Source organism: Mobula hypostoma, chromosome 25 (genome assembly GCF_963921235.1).
Source record: "Mobula hypostoma chromosome 25, sMobHyp1.1, whole genome shotgun sequence".
Taxonomy (NCBI): Eukaryota; Metazoa; Chordata; class Chondrichthyes; order Myliobatiformes; family Myliobatidae; genus Mobula; species Mobula hypostoma.
The window spans coordinates 7,279,905-7,299,143 of record NC_086121.1 but is presented as its reverse complement, the minus strand read 5'-3'; the positions used below and the strand labels follow the sequence as shown (position 1 = coordinate 7,299,143).

The following is a 19,239-nucleotide window of genomic DNA, read 5'->3' as shown; positions in this document are numbered from 1 at the left end:
TTTCTTACATATTTTGTTTCATAGTTTCAGAGCTAGTTAAATAAAAAAAAAATTGTGCTGTGCTTAGAAGGTCAGTTCTGCTGCAGAAAGATAATGCTTTTGAGCTTTCAATCTCTATAGAGACATGACCTTGCTAAAGAAATTTTTAAGAAAGATACTATTTACATTGTAATGTTTGGAAGTGGTCCCAATATCTCTATCTGAGCCGGACTCGCAGGAGTACAAAGGCACCTGAAATCAAAAGTAGATTTAATTTTTTATTTTACTTTTCATTTTTATATATTTTTTTACTTTTTAGATTTATTTTATTTTAGATATTATTATAATATAAAATTACTATCCACTTCCTGATTTCAAACCAACATTGAACAATGACCAAAGTTCCACTCCCTTAATTTAAAAGAATGTTGTTACTCTACCCCCTACAAAAATTTAACAAAGCCCTTGAATCTAGCTTTGAGATTGATTTTTAAAATCGATGCAAGTATTCCACTTTGTGCCTTGATTTACATTAATGCACTGGTAAATCATTTAATGCGGCTCGAAGAGTCGAGGTGCTCCCCGTGTGTGGCAGTTTTCATTAGCAGAAGTAGGTCACAAACGCTTGCTGCAGCCAAGAGTCACCTTTTGGTCTGTAGCAGGTTAACTTCCACTGATACTGCCTTTTGCCTCCTGCAAGGTTTGCAGGGAAATTGCAGCGAGTAAGGAACGCGGCCGCGGGTACACGCCGCTGCATCGGGCAGGAGCATCGATGTCTCTGACCCGTTAGTTTTCTCCAAAGCTGCCTTGCGATCAGAAGAGCCAGAAATGCTGGAGAACTTTACTGTGGCATTCTCTTTTTAAGGTAAAGTGTGTTTCAAGTGCGAATACTGGTGGATTCGAGATGCAGTGAACTTTACAAAGGTGATGTTCTGAGTAAAATTCCTTTAACTTCAGGTGAGAGTAGTACATTTGAACGCAAGAGCTGACGTTCAGTGAATGCATTATTTTTTACATTTGATTTCCATTACAAACTCAGCGTATGGTTCGATTATATAGACGTATGAAATTTTGGCAAGGTGGCCGATTCGTTCAAATTCTTTTTGTGTGGTTTTGTGACGGGTGGTGGGGGGTGGTAAAGGTTTGAGTCTGCAGCTTGCTTGAGATGTTACAGGGATACCCAGTGAGCAAAAAGTGCTGCAGTCCAGGAGGGGGGTTAGTGAGGGGGGGGGATGTATAACTGTACGAAACAGCACTGCCTGCTGCATTGACAGTCTGTTGGGCGAAATGCTGCAAAGTCAGAGGTGAGTTGGAGGTGGAGAGAGAGAACGTGGTGGGTGAGGGAGGGTCGGGATGAGGTGTGAGTGACTGCAGACAATGTTGACTACTGTGGCAAAGGACACAGTGCACATCTTATGTTCCTAAATGTGGAGGAATGTGGGGAAGGAAAAGCAGCATTAACGATGAATATTTAAAAATTTGCCTGCACCATTTCACCGATGTAAGTTGGTTGCAGTGTTGCAGAGGCTGTGATAGAAAATGTGTTGCCTCCTGTAAAGGGTGCTGAGTTAGGGGAGTTGTTTTGGATTTGATTACGCCAGATGTCATTTATTGCCACTTACTGTGCAATGTGTATAAATATAAAGACAATTATTCTTTGCCTTGTGGGAGAATCATGAAAAAGACTGTGCAAGTCTTATGAGAGATCCTTGAATCTGCAGAAGGGTTAGTTACGTCACTTTAGATCTTTTGTTGGTGGAGAGCTGGGGCTTTATACACGATATAGGAGCAGGATTAGGCCAATCAGCCCATCGATTCTGCTATTCTATCATGGCTGATTTATTTTCCCTCTCAGCCTTATCCTGCCTTCTCCACATAACCTTTAACTTCCTTACTAATTAAGAACCTATCAACTTCGGTTTTAAATATATCCATTGATTTGACCTCGGCAGCCATCTGTGATGATGAATTCCACAGATTCACCACGCTCTGGCTAAGGAAATTCCTCCTCATCTCTGTCCTAAAGGGATATTTTTCTAATCCGAGGCTGGGCCCTCTGGTCCTAGACTCCCCACTGTAGGAAACATCCCTTCCCCATCCACTGTGTCTAAGCCTTTCGATATTCGATAGGTTTCAATGAGATCTCCCCGCGCCCCCCCCACCACCATTTCTGAACTCCAGCAAGTACAGGTCCAGAGCCGCCAAACTCTCCTCATAATCCAACCCTTTCATTCCCAGGATCATTCTTGTGAACCTCCTCTGGACCTTCTCCAATGCCAGCCCATCCCTTTTTGGGCAAGGGGCCCCCATCTGCCCATGATACTCGAAATGCAGTCCGACCAGTGCCTTATAAAGCCTCAGCATTACATCTTGCTTTTACGTTCTAGTTCTCTCGAAGTGGGGATGAGGTGGGAAGGGTTAGGTGGCAGCTGATGTTTTTCTGCTTTGTATCTGTGGTCAGAGTTATGATTCCCTGTATGTGGGCCCTTCTGTAGAGATGCATTGGGCTGGAAGACCTGACAAAACATATGTTTATCCTAATTAGTTGTAATGCTTCCATGTCAAAGAATATTTATTACCAAGGTACATACAGTATATGTCACCATTTACAACCCTGAGGTTCAACTTCTTTCAGGCATTCACAGGAAAATAAACAAATACAATAGAATTTATTTAAAAAATACTAAGTAAACAAAGACTAACAAACAACCAGTGTGCAAATAGAAGAAATAATTCTACGAACGTAAGTTGTAGAGTGATTGAAAGTGAGTCCGTAGGTTGTGGAGTCAGTTCAGAGTTGAGGTGGGTGAAGTTACCCACCCTGGTTCAGGAGCCTGATGGTTGAAGGGTAATAACTGTTTCTGAAGCTGGTGCTGTGGGACCCAAGACTCCTGTACCTCCTGCCCAGTGGTTTTAGTGAGAAGAGAACATGGCCTGGACAGTGGAGGTCCTTAATGATAGATGCTGCTTTCTTGTGGTGGGGTTCCTTGTAAATGTGCCCAGTGGTGAGGAGGACATTTCCTGCGATGGACTGGGCTGCATCCACCATCTTCGGTTGTCAGATCTTGGTGAAAGTGACTTCGTTTAATGTGGGGGTGCACAAGAGGGTCAACTTAGCCACGTGGAGGAGCCCTGCCTGCTCTCGCATAGGTTTGCATGGAAAGCTACATTCTGACTTGCAGCACAAGTACCTGGAGTTGAGCAACATTGGTGCTGCCTTTGACCCTGGGTGACCCCCTTGTTGGGAATTGTTAGCATTGAGCACAGAAACAGGCCCTTCTGCCCACCTGGTCCATGCTGGCCAAAATGCCTAAATTAGTCTAATTTCCCTGCTTTTCCCCCATATCCCTCTAAACCAGAGGTGTCTAGCCTTTTTTATGCCAGGGACCCCCTTGCAGTCTGGTGAAGCCTGTGGGCACCTTTTCAGAATAATGTATTTAAATATAGAAAATGAAAAGCATAGGGTTACAAAGAAACCAATTATATTAAAATACAGTTGTCAAAATATTAACTTTGTAGTAATTACGTTTTATTAATGCATTAAATAACAGGACTATACATTTAAAATATAGGCAAGTTTAAAATTAAAATTTAATTTTTTAAAGGCATATCAGTGTGAAGAGTGTTGCTTAGCTTGAATAAGAACATTATGCCTTAGCCGGTAAGGCTAATACTACAATGGTTTGTTGCCTATGTTCATCGTTTAAGGAAATGCTACATTTCAGTCAGAGGTTAGTGAAAATAAAGATGCAAATATTTTTCCCTATCCAGATTCACGGATCCCAGGTTACTGGCCTGCGTTTTGCACCTTTCTGGTCCATGTACCCGTCCAGACGTGTGAAGAAGTTGCCATTCAGAATTAGATTTATTGTCACTGATTTCTGCGATGTGAAATTTCTAACTTTGAGGCAACAGAACGGTTTTTTTTAAAAATCATAAAATTACAAAAATAAATAGTGTGCCAAAAATAGTGAGGTAACGTTCACGGACTGTTCATGAATCATTGAATGCAGGCCTTCCAGCTCCTGTACCACTTCCCAGACGGTAGTAATGAGAAGAGGATGCCCCTGGCTAGTGAGCGTCCTTATTGATGGGTGCTGCTTTGTTGAGGTGCCATCTTTAGAAGATGTTCTCAGTGGTGGAGTGGGCGTCTTCTTGAGCCACTAGCTCTCAGTGAAGGTCAGCAGCGAGAGCCTCCTGTCTCCATTGTCTGAGGTCGATGGTCTGGATGGAGTTCATCAATGATCCTGTAATCCATTGTACCCACTGTACAGGGGATTGGCACATACATCTTAACCAGAGCCCTGCTGGCTGGCCTTGCCCGCTTCTACCTCTCACAACAGTGACATGGGATTGGAGGTTACACGGTGGGGAGGACATCAGGTCTCTTTTAAATCTTTCTCCACTCATTCTAAAGATGCCATTAGCAGGGTGTTGCCAGGATTTGAGGGACTGAGTTTCTGAGAGAGGTTGAGCAGGCTCAAACTTTATTCATTAGATCGTGGGTGAAATAATACCTCTAAAAAATCTCTCAATCACCTTCAACCTGTGCTCCTTGCTTAATGATTTCCATTCCTGGGATAGGGAAATGTGGCTGTGGGCGAACCCACGTGAAGGCTGGGGTTGGTGGCTTGGATTTGTGAGGTAACGTTTGGTTCTGAGGGCAGCAGCTGTTCATGAGTCACAGGATTTCAAGTCTCAGTGATCACTGGATCTCACGGTGGTGACCAGGCCTCTGGGTTACGTCAGTAAAGATCTGGCTGAGGAGAAAAATGGTGGCAAGGAGCTGTGGTCTTTGCTGTTAGTTTGCCTTTCCTGATGTGTAAGGTCATCCACTTCAGTTGGCAGAAAACAAGATAAAAATGTTTTGCTTTAACGGAGAGTCACTACACGATACTGTGGTCCAGGATAATCTGCGTGTCTTTCCCGAAAACACGTAGGTAGTGTGCAGTTGTTAGGACTAATAGAATGGTTTTTATTGGAAAGGGGATCGACATGAAAGCAGGGAAGATGTACCATTTCAAAGGGGGTAGCATGGCAGTGTAGTATCAAGTGTCTGCACCCCAGGTTCAGTTCTCACCATCTGTATGGAGTTTGCTCAAGTTTAATTGTCATTCAACCATCCATGAATGCAGCCAAACAAAACAGCATTACCCTGGGGCCAAGGTGCAAAACACAATATCAACAGTCACCCACAGTACAAGGCACATATAGCACATGTAAAGCAACATTAAAATACAGCCACACACAAGCATTCCACCTTAACAATGGCCAACAGGTGCGTGCAATCACAAGAAACTATGTTCTCCTTGTGACCACATGGGCTTCCCCTGGGGGCTCGAGTTTCCTCCCACATTCCAAAGATGTACAGGTTAGTAGGTTAGCTGGTCACATGGGTGTAATTGAGTGGCGTGGGTCTGAAAGGGCTTATTAATGTGTTGTAACTCTAAATAAACAACAAGACTTTGGTCAGACTGCTGTTGGAGGTTGGTGAACTGGTTTTGGTCCCTATTTGTGGAGATTCGCCTGGTTTGGTTTTTGGTGTGAAGTGGTTGTACTGTGTCGAAAGGTTGACCCTGAGTTTAGAAAACTGAGAGGTGATATTATAAGATTCTGAGGGGATTTGCCAATACTGGAGGATATTATCCTTCTCAAAGGAAAAGAATTAGTTTCAGAACAGAATGTTGCCCACAAGATGTAAATGAGAATTTTCTCTGCGGGTTCTGGACACTGTACCCCAGAGAGGTGCAGGTCCTGCACCACTGACAGTACTCAAGGATGCAGTAGACAAACGTTTGAACCCTAGGGAAGCTGAGATGTGCAGAAAATAAAGATCAGTGGGTCTTTAGCATTGATTGGTGGGCAAAAGCTGAGGTCAAGACTGTGAAACAGAGTGGAGGATCGTTGTAGCCAGCTCCTTCGGCAGGGAGGTTGGAAGCCCAGAGCAGAAAGTCGTGACTGCCCCTTCTTGGAGGGGGAGTGTGTACTTGCCACTGAGAGAAGATGCAACAGCTGTGGCTCTGTGGGAACCATTCTCTCGCCCCAGAGCAAAATAGTTCTGAATTCATGCCCCACTCAACAATCCAGGCTGCCAAACCAGCGCGGCCCTGAGGGGGAGGACTTCCTCAGACTGGAATGGTGGCTTGGATTTTTGAGTGAGACTTGAATTTGGATCCCTTTCTGAAGTGGCTCAGCCATTGATACTGAGGGAGGGATGCTGACCTTCCTAGGTTAGCTCAACACAGATGGAGAAAGATGGCTGTATGGAGCAACATTTATTCCTCAATCAATGTCACTCTTAACAGATGATCTTAATGTTATCAAAAGAAGGAGAAACGGCAAGCATGGGCCATTCAGCCCATCTAGAGTTGCCCTGCCAGGGAACAACATGGCCGATCTTCTAAATTGGCTCCATTTCTTGCACTACTCCCTGCACCTCTTTTATTCCTCCCACGTCCAGCAATCTATCAACCTGTTTGAAGTACAGTTAAAGCCCTTGTGTGGCAGTTCGTAAATTCGTGATGATATTTCATGGAACTGTTGTACGTTAAGAACTAAATGAGTCACTTTGCCCCATTGTCTCCATGCAGGCTATTTGTCCAGTCAGTCCCCTTCTCCCCGAGTCTTTCCCGTTCAGGTTTGTCCTTCTGAAATGCACTGTTAAATCCCCTTAAACCAGCACACGAGCAGTGCTTACCAGAGACTACATTAACGTAGTCCAAGAGCACCACAGCATAGAAACAGGCCCTTCAGGCCATTTAGTCTTACCGAACTATTATTCTGCCTAGTCCCATCAACCTGCATCTGGACCATAGAGTCATAGAAAAGTATGGCACAGAATCAGGCCAGTTGGCCCATCAAGTCCATGCTGAACCGTTAAATTTCCTACTCCCATTGACCTACTCTCCATAGCCCTTCACACCCCTACCATTCACGTACCTATCCAAACTTCTCTTAAACATTGAAATAGCCCTCCATATATTTATCCAAATTAACCAACATCTCATTCCACACTCTGAGTGAAGAAGTACCCTCTTGGGTTCCCCTTAAATATTTCGCCTTTCACCCTTAACCCATGACCTCTAATTCTGGTCACACCTGGCCTCAGTGGAAGAAGTGCTTGCATTTACTCTATCTATATCCCTCATAATTTTGTAAACCCCTATTAAATCTCCCCTCATTCTCCTACACTCCAGAAAATAAAGTCCAAATCTACTTAACCTTTCCCTAGAACTTGGGTCTTCAAGTCTTGGCAAAAACATTGTAAGTTGTCTCTGTACTCTTTTTTTCAATTTTTTAAAATATATTTCCTGTAGATAAGTAAACTGCACACAAATTTGGTCTCACCAACATCTTATAGACACAGTGGAATAATTACTTACTTTTATTAATTATGAGGATGTTGTGGGGACTTGAGAATCAGAGTTCTAGGGAAAGGTTGAAGAGGCTAGAATGAGGGGAGATTTGCTAGAGGTATACAAATCTATGAGGGGTATAGGTAAGGTAAATGCAAGCAGTCCCCCCCCCCCACTGAGATTGGGTGAGACGAGAACCAAAGATCATGGGTTAAGGGTGAAAGGTGAAATGTTTAGAGGGAACCTGAGGGGAAACTTCTTCACTCAGAGGGTGGAATGAGCTGTTAGAGAAATTGGTGGATGTGGGTTCCATTACAACTTGAAGAGAAATTTGAATAGGTACATGGATGGTAGGGGTATGGAGGGCAAAAGTCTGGTGCAGGACAATGGGACAAGGCAGAATAATAGTTTGGCATGATCTAGATGGGCCGAAAGGCCTGCTTCTGCTTGCGATTTGTAACATTTTTTCTTGCAGACCCTTGGCCGTCACCTTCCTTCGGGGAGAAAGCTGCAGGAGGGGCAGTGTGTTTCTGGCGGAAGCGCTATCACGCGCGCTATCTGGGAGACTTCTGCAGAATATGAAGCTGCAGAAAAACGCTTGCATTGTTGTACTTGAATTAACATCTCGTTTGACAGCGCAGCACCCTCGCAGTGCTGCATTGCAGTGCCAACCTAGACTTTTTCTGGTGCTTCATTTTCCGGGAATTATGTCCACAACATTCTGAAGCAGAGGCAAGCACGTTTCCCACTGGTCCGTGTTAACAATGGTTAGAACTGAAGAATATTTTAGACACCAGCCTTGGCAAATTAGCTTTGATTTTTTTTTTTCTCATTTCTGAACATTAATTTCAATTTTGAGAACACTCCATTTACTCTGCACCGGCTTACATGTTAATCGAAAGTAATTAGGTTATGCAGGGATAAAAATATCAGAATTAAAATGGCAGATGATTTGAAAGTAGATTTTGAGATGGTTACAGAACATTGAGTTCAAACGGCTGTGGAGGCAGAGTCACTAGGTATATTTAAAGTGGAGGTTGATAGGTTCTTGATTAGTAAAGGTGGCAAAGGTTACAGGGAGAAGGTGGGAGAATGGGGTTGAGAGGGATAATAAATCAGCCATGATGGCATGGCAGAGCAGACTCGATGGGCTGAATCTGCAGCACGTCGCGTAGAAGTTAGCGCAGCGTTTCATAGTGCCAGATGTAAAATCGATTAGGGTACTATTCCTGCCACTGTCTATGAGATGGTTGTATGTTCTCCCTGTGCCCCTGTTTGTTTCCTCCGGATGCTCCAGTTTCCCCCCACTTTCCCGAGACGTACGGGTTAGAGTTACTGAGTTGTGGGCGCGCGGTGTTGGCGCCGGAAACGTTGTGACACTTGCAGACTGTCCCCAGTACGTCCTCAGACCGTGTTGGTTGCTGATGCAAAAATGCATTTCCCTGTATGCTTTGGTGTTTCGATGTACTTGTGACAAATAAAGCTAGTCTTTAAACTTTATATCTTTTGCCAGCACTTTTAAATGTGCACCCACTATCAGCCTGTAGAAAGTTGGAGTCTCCTCCAGTTGCTCTTCCCTCTTTTGTACGCTAAGCGTTTGGATTGGAGCTTCCCTTAACCATCTCTGCTCCGAGAAAGATGCTGTCAATCTTATGGTGGAGATCAGGTGATTCTGTTTCTCTGAGCCCTCTGCCCTCAGTGTCAAAAGGTCTTTTAATCTTGCCCTCAAACATTCTTAGTGATCATTCGTATCCCACTGGGGTTGGAAATTCTGAAGATTTACCGCATCGCTGTGTGGGGGGAGAAAAGTCTCCACCTCACTCCAAAATGGCTGACTTTCTTGCTGCCCAGCTCTGAGACTGTTATTGATGAGGTGGGTGCTGATGGTTTGTTTATTTAGAGACACAGCATGGTAACAAGTCCAATAAACTCGCACTGCCCATTTACACTTGTGTGACCAGCTATCCTACTCTCCCATATGTCTTCGGAATGTGGGAGGAGACCGAAGCACCTGGGGGAAACCTGCTTGGCCACGGGAAGAATGAACAGTATAAACTCCTTACAGAGAGAGCCGATATTGAATCTGAGTCACTATTGCTGTAGTAGCATCACCCTAACCACCACAGTCTTCCCCAGGCAGGGGAGGCGAAGACCAGGGGGTACGGAAGGGAAAGTTTTTAAAGGGGACCTGAGGGGCAGTTTTGCACTGAAGGTGGTGGGTATATGAGCTGCCAGAGGAAATGGTAGAGGTGGGTACAATCTTGTGATGACCTTTGGACAGGTAGGTTTATAGGAAAGATTTAGAGTAGGTGTTCCCAACCCGGGGTCCACTTACCCCTTGGTTGGTCCATGGTATTGGTCCATGGCATAAAGGTTGAGAGCCCCTGGTTTAGAGGGGCATTGGCCCAATTCAGGCAAATGAGGTTAGCTCAGGCAAGCACTTTGTTCAGGATGGGCTGAAGAGCCTCTTTTCCCACTGCATAACTCTAATTCTCATTTCTAGTTACTCGACTTCATGCCTGGGGAAGCAGCCCTGCCTCATCCCTCCCGAGATCTGCCGATCCTCAATGTGACCTTGTTATTGTGCGCTCCGGAGTGTAATATCCAATCTTAATTTTTCTTCATAGGCGAACCTGTCAGTACAGGAATCGCCTGCCTCGCGAGTCTCTCTGGCAATGACTGCAAGGTGAATGCGCCGTTCTGGTACAGAGAGGAAACCCGCGAAGGGTGATGGAACTGAGATAATCCCAAGGCTCATTATCTCCATGCCTTTGCTCCATCCAGTTTTGGCCAACATTCCTCCCCATTTGGATGCTGCCTATTTATTTATTTTTTCTTGAAGCGGCTGACATGGATCTCAATCACTGCATTTGTCTTTGACTTGAGATTTTGCAGACACTGGAAATCTGGAGCTACACGCACACAAAATGCTGGAGGAACTCAGCAGGTCAGGCAGCATCCGTGGAGGGGAATAAACAGTCAACGTTTCAGGCCGAGACCACCAGGATCCTTCATGTTGTCTTATAATCTCAAGTGCAAAACCTCACATTTTCTCAATCTACTGTCTCCTTAACCGGTCTCTGATCAGACGCTTGGTGAATACCACAAAACTTGCTGCCCCATCTTGCTGGTTACGTAACAGTTGGTCGTTTTTGTCCCGAGTCCAAAGAAGAATTTGTGAATTAATGACCACCACCTTAGCAGCTTGAGGCTTGACTTTTGCCCATTTTTTTTCTTTATTTTCAAATCTTTTTATTATTATTATCCAAAATTAACAAGAGTACATCGAAGTAGGCAACACTTACAATGTCTCAAGAAAAAAAAACATTGTTTTAAAAATTGAAAAAAATTTTGGTGACCGAAAAAAGAGGGAAAAAACCCCCTACTGAGCAAGGAAAAGAGAGAAAAAAAACTCCATTAGGTGTTCAACCCCGGAGCCATGCGTCATACATAAAGCTTCCTAAAGATAAACATCAAACCGCCAGCAAGAAAAAAAATGTACCAAAAATTTACAATTAGATTGTGGAGGAAATCTATCAATTAACTCAAATGATAGTAATGAGCAAATGAACCCCATCTTTTCTCAAAATCAAACATAGGTCCAAAGGTTCGACTTCTAATTTTCTCCAAACTAAGACATAGCATCACTTGGCCCTTTTTTTTTTCAGTCAACAGGTACATTAGCCTTTCTTGCAAAGGGGCTGGAATTAAGAAATGGATTAAAAATAAAGATTAGCTTTATTTGTCACGTGTATGTGGAAACATACAGTGAAATATGGAGTTCTGGTCAACGACCAGCACAGACTGAGGACGTGCTGGGGACAGCCCTGCAAGTGTTGCCGTGCTTCCCACACCAACACAGCATGCCCACAGCTCACTAACCCTAACTGGTACATCTTTGGAACGTAAAGGAAACCGGGAGCACCCAGAGGAAACCCACACAGGGAGAATGTGCAGTCTCTTTACAGACGTTGGCAGGAATTGAACCTGGATCGCTGATGGTGTGAAGCGTTACGCTAACTGCTATGTAACTATGTCATGGGAGGTATGGTTTGCACGGGGTGTTTGGTGAGGCAGAAACTGGAATACTGTGCACAGTTTTATCCCCTTAAATCAAAACCAAAAATATAGTCCAAAGAGAAGTGATAGTATAGGGTAATTAACTGGTGGAAACTTACATTATTCACAGCCACTGACGTTGAGTTGGGGTTCACTTTAAGAGCCTAGTCTGACATAATTACATAAAGTACTTTTACCACGCTTTGTGTTCGGTGCATGGAGTACAATAAATGAGTTGTTAGGATTTTTCTTAACCATAGAGCGTCTCTGCCATTTTATTTACGTAAACCTATGATAGAAATGCCACCATCTTGTTAGGGGCAGCACAGTAGCAATTAGCATAATGCTGTTATCCAGTGCTAGCGACCCAGGTTCAATTCCCACCGCCGTCTGTAAGTTCTCCCCGTGACAGCATGGGTGTCCTCCCACATTCCAAAGGCATACGGGTTAGTAGGTTAATTGGTCACGTGGGTGTGATTGGGCCAGAAGGGTCTGCTACCTTGCTGTATCTCTAAGTAAAATAAATAATATTGAATGGTGGGGGGGGGAGAGTAGAGGGGCTGAATGGCCTTCTACCTGCCCGTGTATTTTCAGGCACATAGCCAGTATACTGATCCACAGGGAGGACCAATCGAATTCTCAGTACTCCACCCAGAGTTGCATAGCAACAAGACGTATGTCTAAATTGCTCTACACAAGGCGCGAGAAGCAAGACTGAAAATGCTCAATGTCGGGGGTCCCCAATCTTTCTCGCACCGCGGACCGGTTTAATATTGACAATATTCTTGTGGACCGGCCGACCGGGGGGGTGTTCAAGTAGGGTTGCCAACTTTCTCACTCCTAAATAAGGGACAAAAGTAGCAGTCAAATACGGGACACTTGTGTTTACCCCGAAAAAGACTACCATGAACATGAAGCCTTGCGTGGGCACCTGTGTGCGCGTGCGTGTATGTGCCGATTTTCTTTTCTCTACAAATCGGTTTTGGCTTAATCTTCCCGATTCTGTTAAGTGAAACTACACTGTACTTATATTATTTCTACTTTATATAGGCTGTGTATTTATCATATCATTCCTGCTTTTACTATATGTTAGTGTTATTTTAGGTTTTATGTGTTATTTGGTATGATTTGGTAGGTTATTTCAAGTTCAACAGTGTGACAGGGAATGAGGAAAGGTGCAGCTGACTAATATCATTTCGTATCGCCAAATCATATTGTTTCCTGGTGGTTGGAGACTACTGCTCAACGTAACAGTGTTTTACAATTGAATATTGCCATCGGTATAGACCAGCCTGACCCCAGAGATAAGTCCGGGATAACATGGAAAGTTACTGAGTAAGAGTTCTATTGCGGGCACAATTTGCGAAGTCAGCCGTTGTTGCATTTTGCTGGCCTTGGTACTTTTACAAGGGCAATTTGTTGCGATTTACAGATCTTTTGTCCATCAGTAAATGGTTGCAAAGATGTATCTAAAGTGAGGCGCTGGGTCTGTTCAGGAGCTGAGGGAATGTGAAGAATGTAAGATCTGCAGGGAACATGAGACTGCCCACAGCGTGGGAGGCAGAGAGATGATCAGCAAGTCAGGAAGGAAGACAAATGGAGATGGGGCGAAAGGACCACACAGAGAAAGACCACAAGGGAAATGAAGAACTTCTAACACCTTGGGACCTCCCAAGATGCATCCTGGGCAAAATTACCCTCTTAAAGTTCGAAGTAAATTTATTATCGAAGTACGTATGTTTCACCAAATACCACCCTGAGATGTATTTTCTTGCAGGCATTCACAGTAGAACAAAGTACACCAATCAATGAAAAACCACAAACAATCAATGTGCAAACAAAGACAAAATGAGCAAATATAATAATAAATAATACTGAAAACATGACTTGTAGAGTCCTTGAAAGTGAGTTTAGGTTGTGAAATCAGTTCATTGGTGAGGTGGGTGGAGTTATCCACACTGGTTCAGGAACCTGATGGTTGAAGGGTAATAACTGTCCCTGAACCTGGTGGTGTGGGACCAAAGGCTCCTGTACCTCCTGCCCAATGGTAGCAGCAAGAAAGAGAGCGTGGCCTGGATGGTGTTGGGGTCTTTGATGATGGATGCTGCTTTCCTGTGACGGCACTCCTTGCAGATGTGCTCTGTGGTGGGGAGGGTCTTTCAGGGTAAGCTTGTTTTCTTCGGGGCACGGGAGGCCTTGTAGAAATGTTTAAAGTTATGAGGGGCATTAATAAGGTAGACGGTGACAGTTTTTTCCCTTGCATAGGGGAGTCCAAAGCTAGTGGGAGGGGGAAAGATTTATCTGAGAGGGCAAAGATTTTAAGGAGATCTGAGGGAAAGTATTTCACTCAGAGGGTGGTGAATATATGGAATGATCTGCCAAAGGAAGCGGTTGAAGCAGGTAAGTAATATCATTTAAGAAACATTTGAATAGGTACAGGTAAGGAAGGTTCAAAAGGATACAAGCTGAACACGGGTAGTTGTGACTTAATGGGTGGCCACCATGGTTTGCAGAGACTTGTTGAGCCAAAAGGCCTATATTTGCTCTGACTCTAACCTACAATGGGAGGACCATCATTAGAAGAAATGTTTTGTGTCTGTGTGTACCTGCTGTAATTGGGTTACATGCCAATCCAAATAGTAGATTTGTATTTGATCTTGTACCTAGACTTGCACACCATGTGAGAGGAAATTGTATAAATAGTTTATTGCATACATCCTATAACTTTTGTCTAGAATTCACCTTGGCAGGCCTTCTGACTCATTGAAGTTAAGAAAATATTACTGAAGAATTTCTTTTGATGGTATTAATTAGGGTTACTGTTTTCAAGTCAATTCATATTGGTGGGTTGATGCTAAATATTGCAGAGAAGTGTTTTGTACTTTTAATTAACTTCTACTCCATGACTTTTGTGACAGGTCTGGTATAACCTGGAGTTTCTGCGGGTTTCAGAAGATGGAGGCTGCTTCACTGGAGTCTCCAATGGCTTCTTGTGACTGATTTGCAACTTTGAGAGTTCCCAGATGTGGATTGTTAAGGTTAGTGGTACAACAGAACATCACCAGGTCCTCATACCTCATCCTCTGCCGTGTCATCTACCCTGAACCAGGGCAGACGTTTCCCAGCGGACTGTCTCTGTGTGATTACCAATATATGTTCGGTTTAGTTGTTGTCTATGGTCCAGTGATGTCATGTAATCTCTTTAGGAAATGGTTGTGAAATACTGGTTAAAATTAAAACTGATTATCAAAGTATGTATCTCATAGTCACTTTATTGATCCCGGGGGAAATTGGTTTTCGTTACAGTTGCACCATAAATAATTAAATAGTAATAGAAATAGTAATAGTAATACTACTATTAGTAAATAGTAATAGTAATAGTCATGGAAATAATAAATAGCAATAGAATAGTAATAGAAAAATAGTAATAAATAGTTAAATAGTAATATGTAAATTATGCCAGTAAGTTATGAAATAAGTCCAGGGTCAGCCTATTGGCTCAGGGTGTCTGACCCGCCAAGGGAGGAGATGTAAAGTTTGATGGCCACAGGCAGGAATGACTTCCTATGACGCTCTGTCTTGCATCTCGGTGGAATGAGTCTCTGGCTGAATGTACTCCTGTGCCCACCCAGTACATTATGTAGTGGATGGGAGACATTGACCAAGATGGCATGCAACTTAGACAGCATCCTCTTTTCAGACACCACCATCACAGAGTCCAGTTCCATCCCCACAACATCACTGGCCTTACGAATGAGTTTGTTGATTCTGTTGGGATCTGCCATCCTCAGTCTGCTGCCCTAGCACACAACAGTACACACATTAGGGCCTCCAGCTCCCAGTTTTTCCCTCCGGGTCTACTCCCAAAGCCTTCCCCGTGATTGGGATCAGCCGCAAGGCAGCAGAGGTTTGAGATCAGAGTTTTCTTTCTCCTAGATGAGCTGCTAACCACGGCGGAGATGCCCCATCTGCCCGAAGTGATGGGTCTCAAGGCGCCAGTAACTCCTGTCAGTACAGTTCCACTGGGCTTAGTAGCTAAGCCATTTGTGAAGTCCAAGAGCTGGACTTGGTTGTCAGAGGCTATTTGAGGCGCACGCCGTAGGGAGCATTTAATAGGTAGTGGGAGCTTGTCCCCATTACCACCCCTCGGCTATAACAAATTTCATGTTGATTTCTTTGCTGTTCTCAACCCACCCAAACTCCTTTTGCTACTCTTGCAAAACCTGGATTGCATAGTGTTTGTTTTATGGGGCTAGGCGCTTCCTGTAATAAGCTCCTCTTCTGTCTTGGGCTGATCTTTAGTGCCCCACAGTGATCTCATTACTTGCAGAGTTTTGCAGCAATAATAGTTTATCATTTGTCATTGTGTAACTGCTGCATCACTTTAATTCACAAGTAAGTAAAATTGAAATAGGCTCAATAATGTTTTGTAACTCCAAAACACAAAACTAGTTGAAAGAGAATCTTGGAGCCAGGAAATGTGTGTCTACTTTGTTCTTTACTTTTAGTGAACTGAGCACTTATGACGTGCTGAAGTAACAATATATACCATTCACATTCTTGTACATATAACCCATAGTGAATTATGTAAACAACAATGAATGCTTAATCATTGCTTAATCAAGCAATATTTCAGTAATATTACACAAATTACTGAAGTATTAAATACACAACACTCCTCCCTGCTTGGCTATAAACTCCAACTCAATATAGAGTGTATCTTAACTTGTATACATATACACAGTATACTATAATACAACTACGATACAGGCATAGCTTAGTTTGTGTTCGTCCATCGTTGACGTCGATGAGGACCTCGACACCAATTGATGGTGTTGAGACTAGCACTTGATTTGGATTTAAGTGAGGGAGAGTTGAGCAGCGTCAGCCTCACTCTCTCTTCCCAATTCCCATCCGGATCCAGTGGCAAGACAAGAGTCGAGACGGCTGGAGATGGGACTATGCATAGTGGATGATCAGGATGTCTTCTGTGTCTAGTCGTGCTCTATGCATTCCACGAAGCTTGCAGAGACCGCCTTCTTGACCACTGGACCTTCCATTGGTCTCGTCTGCTCAGTCTGCCAGAGTCTGTCTTCGCATGCTGGGATAGCTTAGTAAGTATTAAATAGATGCATTCAGGCCTAAATATTTAATCACTGTGGAGAACTTCTTACTGGTGTGGGATGCTGTCGTTCCTGGTAAGGTTGGGGGGGGGGGGTGTCACTCTATGCTTGGCAGCTGAGACTTGTTGCTGTGAAACAATTTGATGTTCTGGGACCTCCTCTGTGCTATTTGTAGGAGTTAACTCTGAGACTGCAGGAAGTGGTTCTGACAGCTCTGGACACACTTGTTCTCTAGCAGTTGACTCTGCTCTCCTCAACTAATCAAACTGTTGTCTCCAGATGACACCAGACGCAAGCTCCACTGTGTAGGAGAATGGTCCAGTTCTGTCTTTAATCTTTCCAAGTATCCCTTTGATCACTTCGGTAGTCTCTCACTGGGACTGCTTGTCCAGGAGTGGAACATCGAACCTCCTTGTTTGAGGATCCTTCAATTTGTCTCAGCTGTTTGACTAGTTCTGAGATTGGGTTTGAGGAGATCCAAGCTTGAGTGTGAGGGGCACCCAGAAACAGCATAGCTGATGAGTTGCTAATTGTGGAGTGTGCTACATTGTGATATGCAAGGAGGAAATTGGTGAGATTCTGATTGTGTAGTGATTACTGCTGACATCGCTGGCAGTGTATTCTTTAGACTCTGGACAAACCTTTCCTCCAAGCCATTTGTAGCTGGATGGTACGGTGCAGATGGAATGTCTTATTCCATTCATTTTCAGGAATGACTGAAACTGCTCTGTGACAAATTTGTGGTCCATCGTCACTGACTGAATTCTGGAATATCAGTCCTTGAGAAGAGGCTTCTCAACACATCAACAGAACTTGAGGCTGTAGCGGAGGCTATAGGGAACACTTCTGGCCACTTTGTAGCTGAATCCACTGTTACCAAGAAATTTGTGCCGTTGAATAGTCTGGCAAAATCCACACGAATCCTCTGCCAGGGCAATGCAGGCCATTCCCAGGGATGGGAGGCACTGCTTTTTGCATCTTCTGGAGGGGTGTTGACATCCTGAAGAGTGCATGGCGAGCTGCTCAATCTACTGGTCTATCTCAGGCCACCAGACAAAGCTTTGAGGCAATGCTTTCATTTTCACCACACTTAGATGACTAGCATTTGGCTCCTCCAACACTTCAGCTCTCAGCTTGGATGGTACAGCAACTCTCAATCTCTACAACTCTCGTCAAGGACAAGTTCATCCAGGTACTGGTAAAAATGGGGGGATCTGGAATTTGTGCTGCACATTCCAACCATTTTGGGTGGCCGTGTAGACCTGAGACAGAGTAGAGTCTTTTCTGGTTTTCCTTTGGATCATCTCTGCTGCTACAGGGAGATACCTCTGCTCTTTCCATTGATACAGCCATTTCAACGTCCCTTTTAAATGTGAGATGTGCTTCAGTCAGGACTGGTTTTTGAGTGCTTTCTTGTAAGATTCTACAAACTAAATGATCTCTCAGTGCATCATTAAACCCATCAATCAGCTGACAATGCTCAGAGAGTTTCTTTAGTTCATCCATGTATGCTGAAACGGGCTCCCTTTCCTTTTGATTCCACTTATAAAATCTAAAGTGTTTTGTAGTCAACAATGGCTTCGGTTCTAAATGTTCCTGCACTACTTTCACAATATCAGCAAAGATAATTTCGGCTTAGTTGGAACAGTTAAACTTCTAGGCAAGCTGTATGCTTTTTCACCTAATGCATTCTGCAAAACTTGCACTCGCTTTTCATTGGCTATTTCATTTGCTTCAAAATACTGCTCAAATTGTTCAGTATACATCAACCAGTTATTGTATCTCTTGTACAATCAAACACATCTATCTTTCCGATGTAGCCAACCATTTCTGTTTTATTAAATTTATAATTATCATCACCCAGTACTCGCTGTTTATGAACCTGTTATTTTGTTTTAAAAACGATAACATGCTGCGCGCCACAGGTAGGTAGTCACCTTGGGTTTATTTAAAACTTCCTCATCGCCACTCTTATTTTTTTGTAACTTCAAAACATAAAGCTAATTGAAAGAAAAACATGGAGCCACAAGATGCGCGTCTGCTTCATTCTTTACTTTTAGTGAGGTGCACACTAATGACGTCGTGGCATTATGACGTTTGCCATTCACGTACTTTTACACAGAACTCATAAACAACAAAGAATGCTAATCAAACAATATATTTGTAATATTACTCATATTACAGAAATATTAAACGCAACCTTATTGTGATATTTACAGCGATACGGTGAAAAGATTGTCTTGCATTTGTTCATCCAGATCAAATCATTACACAGCATTTTGCTTGAATAAGGTAAAATAATAACAATGCAGAATAAAGTGTAAAGTCTATATAGTGTACAGGCTACAAGAGTGCAGGCCATGTAAATGAAGTGCAAAATCATAAGGGTCGTTTGCGAGATCAAGAGTTATTTTATTGTGTGAGGGAGCCGTTTAATAGTCGTATAACAGTGGGGTAGAAGCTGCCCTTCCACCAAGAGGAGCACAACATTGTCGTTTGGGTTTGGAGGCTTGCATGCCCCAATGAAGAGCTATGTTGGCTGGAGTCAGGGCTTTATGCTTTGTCTCTCGGTAGGGTCAACCATGCCAAACAGGTCAAAGGGTAGAGGTCAGACTGAAAGTGGTCCACCTGCCTTCCAGGTTCGGAGATTCAATGCAGGGCTAACAACGCTGACTGGTGAAACAAAATTGTTACGGAACAGCAATGAAGAATCTGAGTGTGAG

The 19,239-nt window shown here is 43.5% G+C and overlaps 1 protein-coding gene across 2 annotated transcripts in view; it reads left to right on the top strand.

The window, feature by feature from the left end:
- The window catches only part of LOC134337640 (uncharacterized), a 93,325-nt gene that overhangs the window by 5,232 nt on the left and 68,854 nt on the right, over positions 1 to 19,239 (top strand). For both annotated transcript variants that reach the window (XR_010016041.1, XR_010016044.1), the window contains exon 2: positions 14,312 to 14,431. The gene's annotated coding sequence lies outside the window, so the exon portion shown is untranslated. The remainder of the gene's footprint in view (positions 1 to 14,311; positions 14,432 to 19,239) is intronic.